The sequence below is a fragment of the Phascolarctos cinereus genome, unplaced genomic scaffold (genome assembly GCF_003287225.1).
Source record: "Phascolarctos cinereus isolate Bilbo 61053 unplaced genomic scaffold, phaCin_HiC Scaffold_4;HRSCAF=312, whole genome shotgun sequence".
Taxonomy (NCBI): Eukaryota; Metazoa; Chordata; class Mammalia; order Diprotodontia; family Phascolarctidae; genus Phascolarctos; species Phascolarctos cinereus.
Window position 1 is genome coordinate 448,432,217 of NW_027555847.1, and position 17,521 is coordinate 448,449,737.

Here is a 17,521-nt window from a genome sequence, read left to right on the forward strand (position 1 = left end):
GATCAAATTTGTTGTATAGCTTTCACTCTGTACTTACATGAAAAGCAAACTTGAATAAATTTTCCCCACGAAACAAGTTGAAATTATAATTTTAAATATTTTTATTTGTGAATTTACTTTCCATGCCTTCTCCTCCCATCTCTGCTTTTGGGTCTCTGCATATATTAGCTGCTTACCCATAGTAGAAAATAGCCATAGAACTCATAGATTTTCAGAGGAAAGAAACTTTCTAAGTGAGAAGTCTGGACAAATTATAACTTACAATTCCAAAGAAAGAAACACCGGGTCAAATACTTTTAAATTTAGCAATAATTCTACCATTCTCTGCTGAAATAAAAAAGTTTAATATAATCCATCTTTTATTTGGTCTTTTTTGAGTAGGCAGGGAATAGTTTAAATGGAGACCTCAGCACATGGAGAATTGAAGACATCACAAACAAGAGCTTTAAAGAACTTGAATATGAGTAGAATCTCAACCGGAAATAAGTCTGCTTTTCTGGCCTATAAGGAATATAGGCCTTGGAAAAAACTGTGGCTATTATCCCTTCCTTTCGGTAGGGTAAGATTTTAATGATGGTAATAATAATATATTAATAATGACAGTTTTCACTATAAATCACTTTCATATACATTAGATACAATAGCATTGTAAGGCAGAAAGTACAAGTGTTAATACCCAAATTTTGCAGACAATGAAACTGAAGATCAGAGAGGTCATGGGAACATAGAGAGATTCAGAGCTGGAAAGGCCTTTTGAGGTCACTGAGTCCAACTACCTCATTTTTCAGATGAGGAAAGTGATTCTCACAGAAGTTAAATTACTTGCTCAAGGGTACATAGGCGGAAGACCTAGGATTATGAATCCAGGTCCTTAGGAACCAAATTCAAAACTCATTCTAATTCACAATGCTGCTTCTTATAGGATGAGATTCACTTGAAGGTCACATAGATAGCTGGGAGGTAGACAGGAGTTCTAGATGCAGAACTAGATAAGACTTTAATGATGCCCAAATGCCTCATTTGAGGCAGCTAGGTGGTACGGTGGACAAAGTGATGGGCCTGGAGTCAGGAAGACTCGTCTTCCTGAGTCCAAATATGACCTCAGACACTTATTAGCTGTGTGACTCTGGGTAAATCACTTAACCCTTTTTGCCTCAGTTTTTGTTGAGAAAACCCTACATAGGGTCACAGAGAGTCGGACATGACGACGACAACAACAATAACAAAATGCCTCATTTTACAAATGAAGAAATTGAGACCCAAAGGTGTTAGGTAACTTTCCCAGAAGAGAAGAGAGGTAGCCAAGACTGGGACTATTATAACATGAATAGCAATTTTTAGAGCTATCCCTTTTCTGAATGTGATCACATTTCAAAACTAGCTATTTTGTGAGTTTAGTGTCCATGATATTGGCTTAAAATACAATTACACTGGGTTGCCATAATTATGTTTTATATAATTTGAGCCTGGTACTCCTGAATTCAGTTTAATTTAATTCAACCAACATTTGTTAAATGCGATTATTTTAATGGCACTATGTTAGGTGCTGGGAACCATAAGAGGAGAAACTGTGGTGCAGAGGAAAGAGATCTACTTGGTATCAAGAGGTTTTAGGTTTAAATCCCAATTCTTCCATTTACTTTTCTGTTGGTGTGTCCTTGGGCAAGTCACTTGACTTCAGTTTCCTCATCTATAAAATGAGAGGGTTGCACTAGGTGGCTTCTAAATTCTCTTCCAGCTCTACCTTCCAGGAGTTTACATTCTACTTGGGGAGGTGATACTATGTAAACACCTGAGTTCTGCTGTGAATAGGTAAAGGGAGACTTTGAGGATGCAGAAAACATTTTCACTTGGGACTATAAGGGAAGACTTCATGGAGGAGGTTTTTAGCAGCAGGTTAAATGGAGATCTTGGACGTCTCTTACAGGTTCTGAAAAAGTAAATCTCTTGTAAACCTTAAAACACTATGTAAACGTGAGTTAATCTATTCGGTATCAGTCGTTTCTATATTATTTCTGCTAGATAATGGGCTTCAAATGTCTTTTTTGGTCTAGCCTGGGAACGTAGCCACCACTTTAAGCGTATTTTCCTTGGAAAATGTAAACAAAAGAACTTTGGGACACAGCCTTAGGTTGGAGGTCCCCCCCCCCCGCGCTGAGCAGAGGGCTCAGCTCTTCCACCGCACCCCGCCCTCCAGCCTCCTTTCCCTCCCTCCCTCCTGCACTCAGTGACGTGCCGCAATGGCCTCTATCACACAGGCTCTGGGGGAACATGCGCACTGCCGCCACTTGTTTCTCAGCTAGCTCGAGCTCGCCGCCGCTCTTGTCAGTCTCCGCTGTGCGGGTCAGCGAGCGGACTGCATGGGCTGTAGTGCCCCCTCGGGAATGTGACTGACCCGCGCCTGGGAGGCTTGGCGGTTTGGCTGTGCGTCTTCCACGCCTCTGCCTTTCCTCTTCTCCCTTTCCTTTAAAAAAAAAAAAGACAGAAAGAAAGAAAGAAAAGAAAACCCAGCAAGTTCCATCAGACTGGAAACACACTCCAGCGGCTCGCACGACCGTGCAGCTTCTTGGCAGGCGACGGCGGTGGCACCAGTAGGAGTCGCCGGGAGCTGCTCGGGGTCGCGTGTCGGTCCAGAGGAACCCCGCAGCCCTGGCCGCTGCTTGCTGCTCCACTGTAGGCTGTGGCTCCGGAACCCGTGCCCCGATCCGAGGCTGCGGACCGCGCCAGCCGCTTTCTTCCACCATCTACACTGCAACCACTGTCTCCTCCTGCGCTCCTGCTCCAGCTTCTGCTCCGACACAGCCGGGCTGGGCTGGAGCCAGGCTCTGCAATCCCAGCTGCCACCCTAGAGCCTAGGCTGGGGCCGCTGCTGCAGCCAAAGGCGTCAGGATCCCAGTAAGTTGAATACAGTTTTTCTGAAGTTGAATTAAGGGGGCGGGGGACAGGGGGAGGAGAAACTGAGAAGCAATGCTGGTTTTGCGTGTTTGTTTTTGTGGGGTGGGGGGGAGGACGGAGAGAATCGTTCTGGGTGCTTGGAGGAATTGGCTTATGGCCCCCCTCTTTCTCTTCAGCAGTGTTTCTGGGTTAGCTGCAGCTTGGGTTTGAGGGGTGGAAAGCGAGCCCCTACCTTCACCTGCACATAGAAAGGAGGAAGAGTGTCGGGTAACTGGTTGGGGTGGGTGGGCTACTTACTGGGTGACAACCCTTGAACCTCTGACGAAGGCACCAGTTGGAAGCGTGCTCCAAGAGGACAGGTGCTCTGATGGTATTTCGCCTCTTGCTAACTGCACATTCCAAACATCTTGAGTATATGTGTGTGTGTGTGTGTGTGTGTGTGTGTGTGTGTGTGTGTGTGTGTGTATGTATGTGTGTGTGTGTGTCCCCGTGTCCGTGTCCGTGTCCTAGGTTGATGTTGTGTCTCATGTCAAGTCTGCACTGGAGTTGATTTCTGTGGGTTTCGGTCAGGCTGGGACTGCAATGGACCCGTGTCTTTTGCGTGAAGAGAGCCAAGAGGAAAAGCTGTTTTTTCCAGGTCACTGGTCTGCATATTTTTACCTCAGCTCTCATTACTGAGGGGCAGAAGTTGTTAGCGTTTCTAGAATCGGAAACAGATCCCTTTAGGGGGAAAATAGATTTACATACAAATCCAACACTTCACTTTGGAGGTGGCAAGGGAAGAAATATTAAAAGAAGCAGCTATAGACACATGTTTATATGTAACTTTGGGCATTCAGGGGAAATTGACAAAGGGCAAGGATTCAAATTAAGAGGACTCAATGACTTTACCTTAGCTGTCATTTTTGATGTGAGGAAAAAAGTGAAGTCTGTCTCTGAGCGCGTGCAATAACTCCCTCTCTCACTGCAGTGTCTGCAGCTTTGGGGCTCCCTTCTATTTGGTTAACATCCAACTTCATCAGTATTTAATGCAAATGCTGACATGCTATAGGAGCCTGCAGTTTGAATCATAGTGCACTTTTCAAATTGAAAAGCCTTCTCTTAATAGAATAGCACGGAAGGAAGAGCTGAGTCTATTTTCAAAGCAGCACGAGGAATCAGATGCATAAATCACTTTTGAAAATCAGATAGACAGTGTACCCGCCTTCTAAGACTTTCTCTTATGTTTTTTACAAAAAGTGGAAAACATGCTTGCCAGACAGTTGTTGAGCCTGAAAGTTAAGTGTACTGATGGGCCTAATTAACTTAATAAACAGAGAGAATGATTTATAGGTAGCTGAACTGTAGTACTTTGAAGCATAGAACTCTTTAACCTTTCTTTCTCATCTGTCCCCCAGAGGATTCCTTTTAAACATAGCAATATATCATTATTGGTGTTTAATTCTTTAGTTGATTAAATTTATAAGAGAAGTCGATTTTGAAATTCAGCATTACTGAGAGACTATTAGACAGTGACAGTTGAAAAAGATTAAAGAAACCATTTTAGGGTGTATCTGATTTAGAAGTCATTGAAAACACTATGCAGAATTGATCTCATTCCAATGTCAGAATATTTTTCTTAATTTGGACTTAAGATAAAAGGAATTAATTCCATTATAAACCTACGCATGTGCTAACACACATAACTAGACATTCAAGTGAGAAAAAGGTACATTTTATTTAAGGTATTTTGTTACACAAAACTCTTGTTCTGAGTTCTATGTATGCATATGTTGTCTAATGGAGTAGATTTTTTTTTTACACCTTAAGGCAAATTATCAATTTTTAATTTTTTTTATAGTGTTATTTTTAAAAGTGCTATGGTTAGTCCCTGGCCACTTATTTGAAAATATCCTGGCTTCCCTCTTTTAAACAGCTACATATTTTAATTTCTTAGGATATTTAATATTAATGGAAAGCAAAAACTTACAATTTATGATAGTATAATATATCCTCTTTCAATTAAAATTTTTTTTATGTGTATCATTATGTTAGAAAATATGTTTGTAAATGGGATATGTTATGGGTCTTTGATGACTGGTAGAGGTAGCAAGAATTGTTCAGCAAATTGTTATTTTTCCTGTGTGGGCATAACACTACAGATCTTTTCCCTACCTTTGTAAATACAGCTGAAATGACTTGCTACAGATCCCAAGCCACAAAAATCCATCAAATTTACCCATTTATCTTTTTTAAAAAAAATCTTTATATCTTCAACGTCACCAGTTTTTTGTATCTTGCATCATAGTGTAAATTAAGAATATTTCTCCTTTACATAAAATAACGGTTAGTTTGCATTCCAAAGTCTCTTTAAGAATGTATAATTTTCTTGTGTTTTGCTTAAACACCTCCATGCTCTAGTAAACTTCATTAAGTAGTCTTCTAGAGATTGAAAATGGGTTGTGTGTACAGTGATTGTAACGCGTATCTTTTTACTATCTCCAGAATCCTGATATGCAGTTGGGTGGAGCAGTGGATTGGGCACTAGGCATGGACTCAGAAAGTTGTTGAGTTGTTTCAGTTGTGTTTGGCTTATCCATGACCCTATTTGGGCTTTTCTTGGCAAAGATGCTGGATTGGTTTGCCATTTCCTTCTCCAGCACATTTTTATAAATGAAGAACTGAGACAAACAATTGAGGAAACTGAGGCAAACAGGGTCAAGTGACTTGCCCACAGTCACACAGCTGGTAAGTGTCTCAGGCTAGATTTGAACTCAAGTCCTCCTGACTCCAGGGCCAGTGCTCTATCCACTGTCCCCATGGTATTCAAGAAAACCTGAGTTTAAATTCCACCTCAGACACTTATTAGCTGTGTTCCCCTGAGCAAGTCACTTTGCCTCTGTCTGCCTCAGTTTCCTCAACTATAAAACAGGGATAATAATGGCAAATACCTCATAGGGTTGTAAGGATCAAATGAGATATTTGTAAAGCACTTAGCACTTGTAGCTTTATAAATGCTTGTCTCTTCCTCCCACTGACGTATGAGGGACACAGGCAATTGAGTTCATGTAAACTCTGCCTTTTCATTAACTAAGATATTTTATAAAATATAATCAAGGCATCCAAGGCCTATGTTTATCCCCATGCTCCTGGAAACACCTGGCCCCTACCTTCAAGGAGCTTACTAGTTCAGGGAATAAAAGAAAAGTAAATGTCATCTGGGCAACTGGGTGGCATAGTGGATAGAGTGCAGCTGGGTCTGGAGGCAGGAAGAGTATTCCCCCCCACCACCACCACAATAGTATTTTATTTTTTCCAGTTATATGTAAAAATAGTTTTCATCCTTCACTTTTATAAGACTTTGAGTTTCAAATTTTTCCTCCCTCTCCAAGACAACAAGCAATCTGATATAGACTATACATGTACAATCATGTTAAACACTTCCACATTAATCATGTTGTGAAAGAAGAATCAGAAGGAGGAAAAACCATGAGAAAGAAAAAACAAAACAAAAAAAAGTGAAAATAGTATGCTTCGATCTGCATTCAGACTCCATAGTTCTTTCTCTGGATACGGATAGCATTTTCCATCGTGAGCCTTTTGGAATTGGCTTAGATCATTGTTTTGCTGAGAAAAGCCAAATCTGTCATAGCTGATCATCCTACAGTGTTGCTGTTACTGTGTACAGTGTTCTTCTGGTTCTGCTCACTTCACTCAGTATCAGTTCATGTAAATCTTTCCAGGTTTTTCTGAAATCCACCTGCTCATCATTTCTTATAGCACAGTAGTATTCCATTACACTGATATACCACAACTTGTTTTAAGCCATTCCCCAACTGATGGGCATCACCTCAATTTCTAATTCTTTGCCACCACAAAAAGCTGCTATAAATATTTTTGTGTATGTGGGTCATTTCCTGTTTTTTATGATCTCCTTGGGATACAGACCTAGTAGTGGTATTGTGGATCAAAGGGTATGTACAGTTTTATAGCCCTTTGGGCATAGTTCCAAATTGCTCTCCAGAATGGTTGGATCAGTTCATAACTCCACCAACAATGCATTAGTGGTCCAGTTTTCCCACATCTTCTCCAACATTTATCATTTCCTTTTCTGTTGTGTTAGCCAATCTGATAGGTATGAGGTGGTACCTCTGAGTTTTTTTAATTTGCATTTCTCTAATCAATAGTGATTTAGAGCATCTTTTCATATGACTGTAGATAGCTTTAATTTCTTCATCTGAAAACTGCCTGTTCATGTCCTTTGACCATTAATTAATTGGGAGGAAGACTCATTTTCCTCAATTCAAATCTAACCTCAGACACTAGTTGTGTGACCCTGGGCAAGTCACTTAATCCTGTTTGCCTCAGTTTCCTCTTCTGTAAAATCATCTGGAGAGGGAAATGGCAAACTATTCCAGTATCTCTGCCAAAACACCACTACCACCACAAATAGGGGTCAAGAACAGTTGGAAACAACTGAAAAAAACTTGACCAACAACAAAATAAATGTTATATCCTCTGTTTTGAAAGTGTCTGTCCTTTTGAAGGTAGGAGAGATCACCTTTAGTGGGTGGAAATCATCAAAGATTTTATAAAGGTAACATTTGACCTGGGCTTTAAGGACTGGCTATGGTTTTGTCAAGCAGAGGTGGGAAAGAGTGTCATGGGTGAGATGAATAGCATAAGTAATGTGCAGAGATAAGAAAATAGAAGGAGTATAATCTAATGTGATTGAAGGATAGGATACATATAGAAGATTAGAAAATAAATTATGCAACGTAAGTTTGAAGGGTCTTGAATACTAGGCCAAGGAATTAAATGTTTTTGTGAAAAAGAATGATCTGATCAGGCCTGTGCTTCAGAGGAGTCATCTGGACATAGTATAGTGGAGAGTATAGGGAAAGAAGGTAGATTTGATAAAAATCAAGGTAACACAGGGGCAACCAGGTGGCACAGTGGAGAGAGGGCCAGCCAGGGAGTCAGGAGGACTTGAATTAAAATTTGGTCTGAAACATATACTAGCTTTGTGACCCTGGGCAAGTCACTTAACCTCAGTTGACTCCAAAAAGGAAAAAAGGGAAAAAAATCAAGGCAATGTGGTGCCAGGGAAGCCTAAAGGAAAGAATTCCAAGGAGGGGATAGTTCATCATAGTGTCACTGAGAGGGTAAGAAGGATGAGGACTTAGCAAACGCGATTGGATTTAGGCCAACTTTAAGGTCTCAGTTTCAGTCAAATGGTGGAACAGAAGAAGCCAGAATGCAAGGGTTTAAAGTTTTAAGAAATTTGGTTAATGAAAGGAGGAAGAGTGATTGGTAGACATAGATGAATAAGTAGCATTAAAGAAAATTTGTTTTTCCTGGTTACAAATTATTTAGACCAGGTAGGATTATGTACCTGAAACCATGGGGCAGAGACCTGCCATCCAGGTCCCAGGCAAATTAGGAAAAAAAGAGCTATGGACAGTTTTCTTAGGGTAACTTGAGTATAAAGGAAGGCTAAAGTCATCCGGCCTCTAATGTCTTGAGATGCCTTAATTCTGTGAAACCATCACTTTTGGGGACTTTGCTGCCAAGGTAGATCTTTTAGCTACATAGCATTTTATAAATTTCAAAACAATTTTACTTTATTATTTCATCTGAACTTAATAATATAACCCTATAAGCTACTTAGAATGCAGCATTTTATCTTTATTTTATAGATTAAAAAATCTGGGCATAGTCACAGGTAGCATCTAGGCCGCAGGCTCCCCACCCGTGCGTAGATAAGTGGTGGTGTGTCTAAAGTGAAGCAGCTAGTTAAACACTGAGCTGGCCCTAAAATTTGAGACGGATGAGACCTGAGTGAAAATCCTGCCTCAGATACATACGAGTTGTATAAACTTGGGCGGGTCATTTACATTTCTCAGATGCATCTGTAAAATGGAGATAACAGCACTTATCTCCTGGTTATTGTGAGGATCAAATGATATAATTTATATAAAACACTCTGTAAAACTTAGAGCACTATATACATGTTAGCTACATTTTTGTTATTGTTAATTGTTAGTCAAGTGTTCATCCATTAGAATCTAGTGACTGGACAAACTGGAAGTGTCTGAGGATTAATTTTTGGCTGCTGCTACGTTGGCCAATGGAAGACAAGTTGATTAGAGAAGTCTAGTGATTGCAGAGCCTGAACTATGTATTCTCTGTGTCTTAGGCAAGATCTGAAAAAGCTCTTTTCTACTAACCTTCCCCATTTCTGCTGTATTTTAATAGGTGCAGTTTTAAAAATGGAAATTTTCATCCTTCTTTATAATACAGTTGACTAGATTTACAAGAAATGCCTAAGTACAATGAACAGTGGAATTTATTGCTGTTAAATTTTTGTTTACTCATCAATTTTTTTCTTGCCCTCTCCCCACCTCTTTACCTCCTTCTTTGTACATAGAGTGTCCTAAACTATTGCTCACTTTATGTACCACTAGATTCAACTGCAGATGGTGGCATGACAAGTTTCCTGTTCACAAACAGCAGTTGGTACCACTGTACAAAAACTTATTATCTACATCTTTTAGGGAAAGAAGATATCAAGATTAGGAGGCTCAACCAACTTAAAAAAGGAAACCACATACTAGTTTTGTGAAACAGGAAATATAAATCCTTCAAATGATAGTGGAGCCATGGGGTGTTTATCTCTATGAGGGTAAATGTATGCATCATAGTAACATGTTTATAAAGGAAATGAGAAGCACAGAAATCTGATTTTTCTTAGATGATTAAAAAATGAATTTTATTTTTAAAAGCTTAAAAAAAAGGCAACAGTAAATATTGAGAAAATCACTCATCCCCTCACCCTGTGCTCCCCTTTCCTCAGGGAATAGCACGTTATTAACAACAATGTCATCTGTCATTCCCAAGGAGAATCTTTTTTTTTTTAAGAAGATTTAATGCATAAATCTGAAAGAATGATCAATGATGATCATCTGTTTTGAATTGTGTTGTTCTGGAGTAAAAATGTTTCATTAAAACCCCCATCTCTCCCCACCCCCCATTTCCAATTCCCATCGTGACAGTGACAACTAGGGGATTTAAAGCCTTGTGGGGAACCTTTCCAAAATGTATGTTCTAATTTTTTTTCTCTTGATATCTGATCAGTGGCAAAATGTGTTGATTTTAGTGATGTTATATTTGGACTTGTCTTAATGGAATCTTCATTTTTCCCTGTGCTTATAAGATGTTGTTTTATGGAACTCTGGTATATTTGTTATAAGTAACCCATTGAGGTACATGGAATAAGCTCAGAGAATTGGGAGATGTTTTTTGTTGGCATAGACTCAAAATATATCCCATCTGAAACCCCTTCAGTGCTGTGAAGGGACCAATTCTTCACACACAAAAAAATTCTGAATATTAATTAGCAACATTTTATTTTCATTCTACCCTCTGGCCTTTCACCTTGTTTGGTGAACTGAGGACAGTCTATACTTGCCACACCCAGTGTTCTTTTGCATTTGACCAAGCACCTTCCTTTCAGTTTGCTTAAAATATTAAAGGATGAATCACCGCTGACGTTTGTAACATTTTAGTTCTGAGGAAGACCAATGTTTTTTTAAAATAAACTGCATGGATTTGTGTTGTGTGTAATACAAACTAACAAACATGACTTTATTCACTTTTTTGAATGCCCCAATGTAAAATATTTTGTTAAATGATCAATTTATCATTTAAAGAAAGCAAAAACATATGTCATAGGTAGGATTTTAACTTAGTTCTACATAAGAACATAAGAGCTAGAAGAAACGTCAGAGCTCATCTTTTTGAGTTGTACAAAGAAGGAAACAGACTTAGAAAAGCCATGTGAGCTGCCCAAGGCCACACAGCATGACCAAAGTGGTCAGATTCTCTCTTCATTATGTAACTTGAAGTCACCTTAACTCTCTGAGTTTTGGGTCCGAATGACTTTATTGATAAAATGAGGGAGTTGAATTTGATAAGGTAGATGATGCTGAGTCAGACACAGCATTCATATCCATATCGTCTTACTCCAAATCTATTACTCTTTCGGCCAACACATACTTAATATACAGAAATGCTTTCTAGCAATTAGAGCTCTCCAAAAATAGAATGAGTTGGCTGGGTAGGAGTCAGTTTACTTGTGTTGAAGTGGCAGCTAGATGAATGAATGCCCACTTGTGGGGTAGGTATTTATGCAGCAAGTAGGGTTGGACCACAAGTCCTTTCCAGTTCTGAGGCACTGGGCTTCCCTAGACTGTGAACTCTTTGAGAACAGGAATTGACTGTTTTTTATCTTTCTTTGTATCCCTAGCTCTTAGCACTGTGCCTTAGGCACTTAATAAGGGTTTATTGACTGACTATTTGACTGCCACTGGGTGAGGTCTTAGCAAAGGGAAAAAACAATTACAACCAAACTAAAACAGGTCATTAAGGTAGCTGGGTGACTGACATAGGAGACAGCTGATAGTTTACACAATTAATAGCTGTGGATTTGAGGTAGATGAGAGAGATCAGGAAATAATAGCTTTAAATGAAAATAAATTTACCGTAAAAATCCTTGAAAGCCAGTGAAAAGCAGAATATGATTATGAAGTAAATAGGAGCAGTTGGAGAGAGGTGAATTTGAAAGCTTGAAAGATAGCAAAAGAGAAATTTTAGAATTCATATTTCTGGTATCCACATAGATTATGTAGAAATTTTTTTAAAGTTATTTATCATTATACATGAAATTATAATTTATTAGGGAATGGGTTTTTGTTTTCTCCTTGATGGTGGTGGATATTACTAGAGCTCCTGGGAAAACAAGAAGACCACCTGGAACCTTGCTAGGCAACAGATGGCCCATAGCTTTTGAATATATTGAATAAAATCTTTAGTGTCATAGCATTTGTGTGGCATCTCTAAGATGGACTTCATGAATGATTGATTAAAAATGTGATTTTTATCATAATAAATGAATAAGCTTTGATTTTGCTACAGGGGCTTTACAAATAATCATAAAATAGAAATAAGACTGGGTTGGTTTTTTTTGTTTGTGTTTGTTTTTTCGGTGTATGTAACCAGTCATCACTTTATAGCTATACCATGTCTCTTTTAAGACAATGAAACTAAGATTATTTTTGTGGAATACACACATATACAAAGAGAGGGTGAAGGTAGATTAGTTGTGTGTGTGTGTTGTTTTTTTTCAATGGTCAAGTTAAAGTACCACACTGTAGAAATTAAGTGTTGGCAGGGATCCAAAAATCAGCATTATGCAACAAGTTATTTATGCAGATGTCAGTGATTACATTTCTATAGCCGTCATTTGCACAAGTAATTGCTGATAATTTTACAGTAGTCAGAAAAGTCTTAGGATTTCTGAAACTACCCCTTTTACTTATTTTCATAGCTAAAAAAAAAAAGAAATCCCTTTGATTTATGAGCCAAGTGAATAAAATAATGGTGAAAAAGTGTGATGGAATAACTTCTTCATGTCGTTTAGATGCATTATCTAGATTAATGAGTCTGGAAGGAGTGCAATAGAAGGAGTGGTGCATGATACCACTGACCCTGGAGGCAGTGTGGTTTGGAAATGGTTGGGAAGTGACATGGAGGTCTGGTTCTAGGGAAGACAGAGTAAAAGCTTTCAGACCCCAGGGACCCAGGGACAGAATCCGGGTGGTTAAGTTGGAGGGTGTTGAGGAGGACAGCTGGAGCAGAGGCAGTAGGGTCTGGAAATGGCAGAGTTTCTCATCAGTGTGGGTACTCTCTTCAGTGATGCTGATCCCTACCTATCCATGTTGTTTTATTCTGTGTAACTCTTATCCGTGTCCTATCACAAATCTGTCACGAAGGATCCAATCAATATGCCTCAGGCCTTTCTCTAGTTCTTTAGACATTGTAGGGATACCAATGGACACTCACAAGGCAGGCAAGCCATCCTAGCAGAAGCCAGGCACTGTATGGGAGAGATAGGAGGGAGCAGATGCCAGGCCAGACAAACCACCATTTCCATTACCACCACCTTGACCACTGTCTCCTCCTTAGATTCTGATGGAGACAGACCAGGGCCCTGTATTCAAGAGCCTTTGGAATAGTAATTCTTCCATCTCAGTGTCTGCAGCCATCATCTTGGGAAGCAACCCACTGGGAGACACAGCCTGGCAAATGCTCCTGCAGGTACTACAGCCTCATCTGTTGAAGACCAAGAAAAGAAAGCTCTTGTTACAGAAGTTTTTGGTTATTATCAAATAGTTCAATATCGGAAACTTGGATGATTTTATCAGTGGAAGTGACATTAAAGAAGAGGCATTAACATCTGGTTTGCTGATGAGCTATAAGGACTATGACATAATTTCCATTTGACTTGCAACTGAGAGTTTCCATATATGTTATCTCCCATCTAGAACATGGGCTCTCTGAGTGCAGGGACTGTTCTACTATATTGTTTATATCTTTAGGCTTGGCATAGTACTTTACATATAGTAAGCAATTAATACATGCTTTATTCATTCATTCATTTACTCAGTGGACTCTGTCGAGGTTACTTACTTGTTGGGACAGCTAGGTGTCAAAGTGGATAGAATGACAGGCCTTGAGTCAAGAATACTCATCTTCCTGAGTTCAAATGTAGCCTCGGACATTTACTAGTTGTATGACCCTGGGCAGATCACTTAACCTTGTTTGCTTCGGTTTTTTTAATTTGTAAAATGAGCTGGAGAAGGAAATAACAAATCATTCCAGTATCTTTACCAAGAAAACCCCAAAAAGGGTCATGAAGGGCTAGCCACAACTAAAATAACTAACCAACAACAAATTTACCTGTTATTCCTCCCTCTTAGCATATGACTGGTTAATCTTTCTTCTCATTTTAGTTTTCTTTCCAAAATATAAATCTTCAATATTTTACAAACTATATAAGCATTATCATCATAACTTTTGTGATATGTGGGACTTATCATCATAACTTTTATAATATGTGAGACTTTATCATATAATTCTTGGGATGGTTTTTGAATTACTGAAATGGGTGGTCAAATGAAGAATCTGTCATGTTGTCTCTTTTAAATTATTCTTCTCTGTAAGATTAATGATTTGGCTTTCTTTCTTATCTGTGTAATCAGCTGTGTCTATTTATCTGTCTATCCATCATGTTACCTATAAACCTACAAAATACATCGAGAAGCTAAAGAATTATGTTAAGTCGTGTAAAATAAGTGAGTTCCAAATCTCTCTATAGAAGCCGTATGTCATAATATTTGTATACGTATACATGGTATCTATACAGAGGGATGTAAAACCAATATAAAATTAGTTCTTCATAAGTCAAAGATCAGTTTCTTAATTGAACCAGTTTTTATCTTCTCAATTTTAATACCCTTGAAGTAGCCTGATTTCATTATATCTGAGGCTGTATATGAACAATATTAATAAATTAATGAAATTATGGCTATATTTATAGATACTCTAAAAATATGGTCCATACTAGTATATTCTAGCTCTCCAGAAGGTAACTAGGAAGCTTGTCAAATGAATATTTCCAGATGAAAGCAATTTCTAAGAAGTTGCATGTGCTAGTGCTTATCCCTAAATCTCAATTTCAGGCTTGACAAGGCCAATTTTGCATTTTACCTTCAGTAAGAATATTGAATATAGGTGTCTTTGGACATAGCTTGGCTCTGCCTGGCTTGGTCTTTTGTCCTGGTTGTTGCTTTTGTTTAGAAAAAAATAAATTCACAGAACAAATGAAGGGAATTTATCACTTGACTCACTCCTGGATTATTCCAATAGCTTGACAAAGTGCAGTCACCAGTGTGTAGTCAGTCCCTTTTTCCTTAGTCTGTTTTAGTCTGTTCTGCACACACCACCAGACTCCAGATCGCTCTTCCCTAAATGTCTCTTGCATTAGATGTCTACTAAGCAAAAATCTTCAGTTCCATCTTGTTGCCTACAGCCTCTTTAGGGTTGTATTCGAGGCCCTCCATGACCTGTTTCTTTTCCCAACTACATCTGTGACTTATCATCGCCAGCAAGAACCGTGTACTCCAGCTAAGACGATATGCTCACTCCTCACCCCAAGATGCATCAGAATGATCTTCCTAAAGCGCAGGTCTGACTGTGTCACCTCCCTACCCCAATGTCTGTCTTCCCTCTAGGAACAAATACAAAATCCTGTTTGGTGTCCAGAGCCCTACGTGACTCTCCCCTCTTCCCCCTTCCAGTCATCTTACTCCTTAACCTTGTCCATATACTCTGTGATCCAGGGACAATGGGCTCCTTGCTGTTCCTCAAACAAGACCATCCAGTTCCTGACAATGGATGTTTTCACTGCCTGTTCTCTCTCCTCATCTCTGCCTACTGGCTTCCCTGGCTTCCTCCAAGTCCTAGCCGAAATCCTACCTTCTACAAGAAACTTCCCAATACCCCTTCATTCTAGTGTCTCCTTTTTGTTAATTATTTCCAATTTATCCTGAATATAGTTTGTTTATACATATTTTTTTTGAATATATCATCTCTCCCATTAGACTGTGAGCTCCTTGAGAGCAGGGACTGACTGTCTTTTGTTTTTCTTTGTATTTTCTTTGTGTTCTCAGAACTTAGCGCAGTGCCTGGAATATAGTAGGGGCTTAATAAATGTTAATTGACTGATTACTATATTTATTCCTACTTGTGGACTTTTTATTAAATTGGTCCTCCCTTTTGGAAGACCCTTACTACTCAAATGCATATTCAGGGTCTACCCAACTGGAACTCCACCTCTTCCCTAAAGCCTTATAATGGAAAATTTTAGCTGGGATGATGCCTTAGAGTTCATCTTGGGTGGGGAACCTGTGGCCTCAAGGCCACATATGCCCCTTTAGGTCCTCAGGTGTGGCCCTTTGAATCCAAACTTCACAGAACAAATTCCCTTAATCCAATCTTCTTATTTTATTGGTCAAGACACTTGGGTCTTAGGAGGTTAAGACATTTAGGAGATTAAATGAGTTATCCAAAGTAACATAGCTAATGTGGAAAGAGCATAGGATTGGATGTCAGAGGACTGGGGTTCAAATCCTGGTGATTAAGTTTAACTACTTGTAAGTCACTTTCCCTTTCTGAGTCTGTTTGCTCATCAGTAATATGAGGGAGCCTGTCTTTCTCTAAATCCTATAATCTTGTTTTAGCAGAACTGGCTTTAGAATCTCTCCCAAACACACAATTCAGGACTGTCCCCTGCTATATCATTTCACTCCATATTTTTCTTTTTAGTCTATAGCATTTATTATTTGTTGTCACCAGACGTTTCCTCACATACTTACTTGACTTGTAAGTATGACTCAAGTTCAGATGTGGCCTTAGACACTTGCTGAGTGACTCTGGGTAAGTCCCTTAGTCCCTGTCTACCTCTGTCTCCTTATCTGTAATATGGGAATAATGATAACACCTGCCCATAGAGTTGTTGTGAGGATCAAATGAGATAGTACTTGTAAAACTCTTTGCACACGTTAAAGCACTATCAACATCATCATCATCATCATTAACATATGTTCTTGAGACATCTTTTTAACTTGACTACGGGCTCTCCCTAGACATGGGCAGGGACAGCTAGGGTGGCAGAGTTGATAGAGCACCAGTAGAACACCAGACTCTATTTCATGAGTTCAAATCTAGCCTCAGAAACTTACTAGCTGTGTGACCCTGGGCAAGTCACTTATCTCTGTTTGCCTCAATTTCTCATATGTAAAATGAAGTGAAGAAGGAAGTGGCAAAATCTGAAATGATTCAACAACAACAAAAGATATGGGCAGCCTTATTTAGTGTGGTTTAATGGAAGATGCCTGAAATTTGAAGTCAGAAGACTTTGATTTGAACCCCAGCTCTGAGACTAGCCCTGTGATTGAACAAGTCATGCTCTCTTTAACCCTTTATTTCCTCAACCTGTAAAATATCATTAATAATACTTGCACTGCTTTCCTTACAAGTTTGTTGTGAGGAAAGAGCTTTATAAAACCTTAAAGTACCGTTATTAATGAAAATTCTTATACTTGCTACCTCTCACAGCTTCTAGGACATTGCTGTACATACAAGTAGATGTTCAGTGAGTATTTGTTGAGTAAATAATAAGATTTTCCTATTTCTGTATAGGTCAGAAGAAGTAGGCAGAGCTGGGTCTAGGGTTTCATTGGTGAACATAATTCTGGGTAAAGAAACTCCCTTTATCCATGAGAATCAACTGTTCAACAGCACATAATCTACACAGTTGCCTTGGGGCATTTAGAAATTAAATGACTTGCCCAGGATTACCCAGCCAAACACTGGATCAATTAACTAGCATTAATTAATGCCTTTTATGGGCCAGGCACTTGCTAGGCACTGGAGACACATAGATAAAAGTGAAATAATTCCTGTCATCAAGTTTACAATCTATAGGACCATAGATCTATGGCTGGAAGGGACCTCAGAGGCCATCTGGTACAGCTCCATCTTTTTGCAGATGAGGAAACTGAAGCCCAGGCAAGATTTAAACCATTGGCCTGTGGCAGCTTAGTGGCACAATGGATAAGGCCCTGGAATCAGGAAGGCCTGAGTTTAAATCCAGCCACAGACGATAGCTTTGTAACCCTAATAAAGTCAATTAACCTCTGTCTTCCTCAGTTTTTTTTAATCTATAAAATAGGGTAACAATAGC

The 17,521-nt window shown here is 39.1% G+C and overlaps 1 protein-coding gene across 4 annotated transcripts in view; it reads left to right on the forward strand.

Moving 5' to 3' along the window:
• The first annotated feature begins 2,808 nt into the window (after positions 1 to 2,808).
• PAG1 (phosphoprotein membrane anchor with glycosphingolipid microdomains 1) overlaps positions 2,809 to 17,521 on the forward strand; it is a 222,047-nt gene continuing 207,334 nt past the window's right edge. For all 4 annotated transcript variants that reach the window (XM_078153352.1, XM_020976200.2, XM_078153353.1 and 1 more), the window contains exon 1: positions 2,809 to 2,895. The gene's annotated coding sequence lies outside the window, so the exon portion shown is untranslated. The remainder of the gene's footprint in view (positions 2,896 to 17,521) is intronic.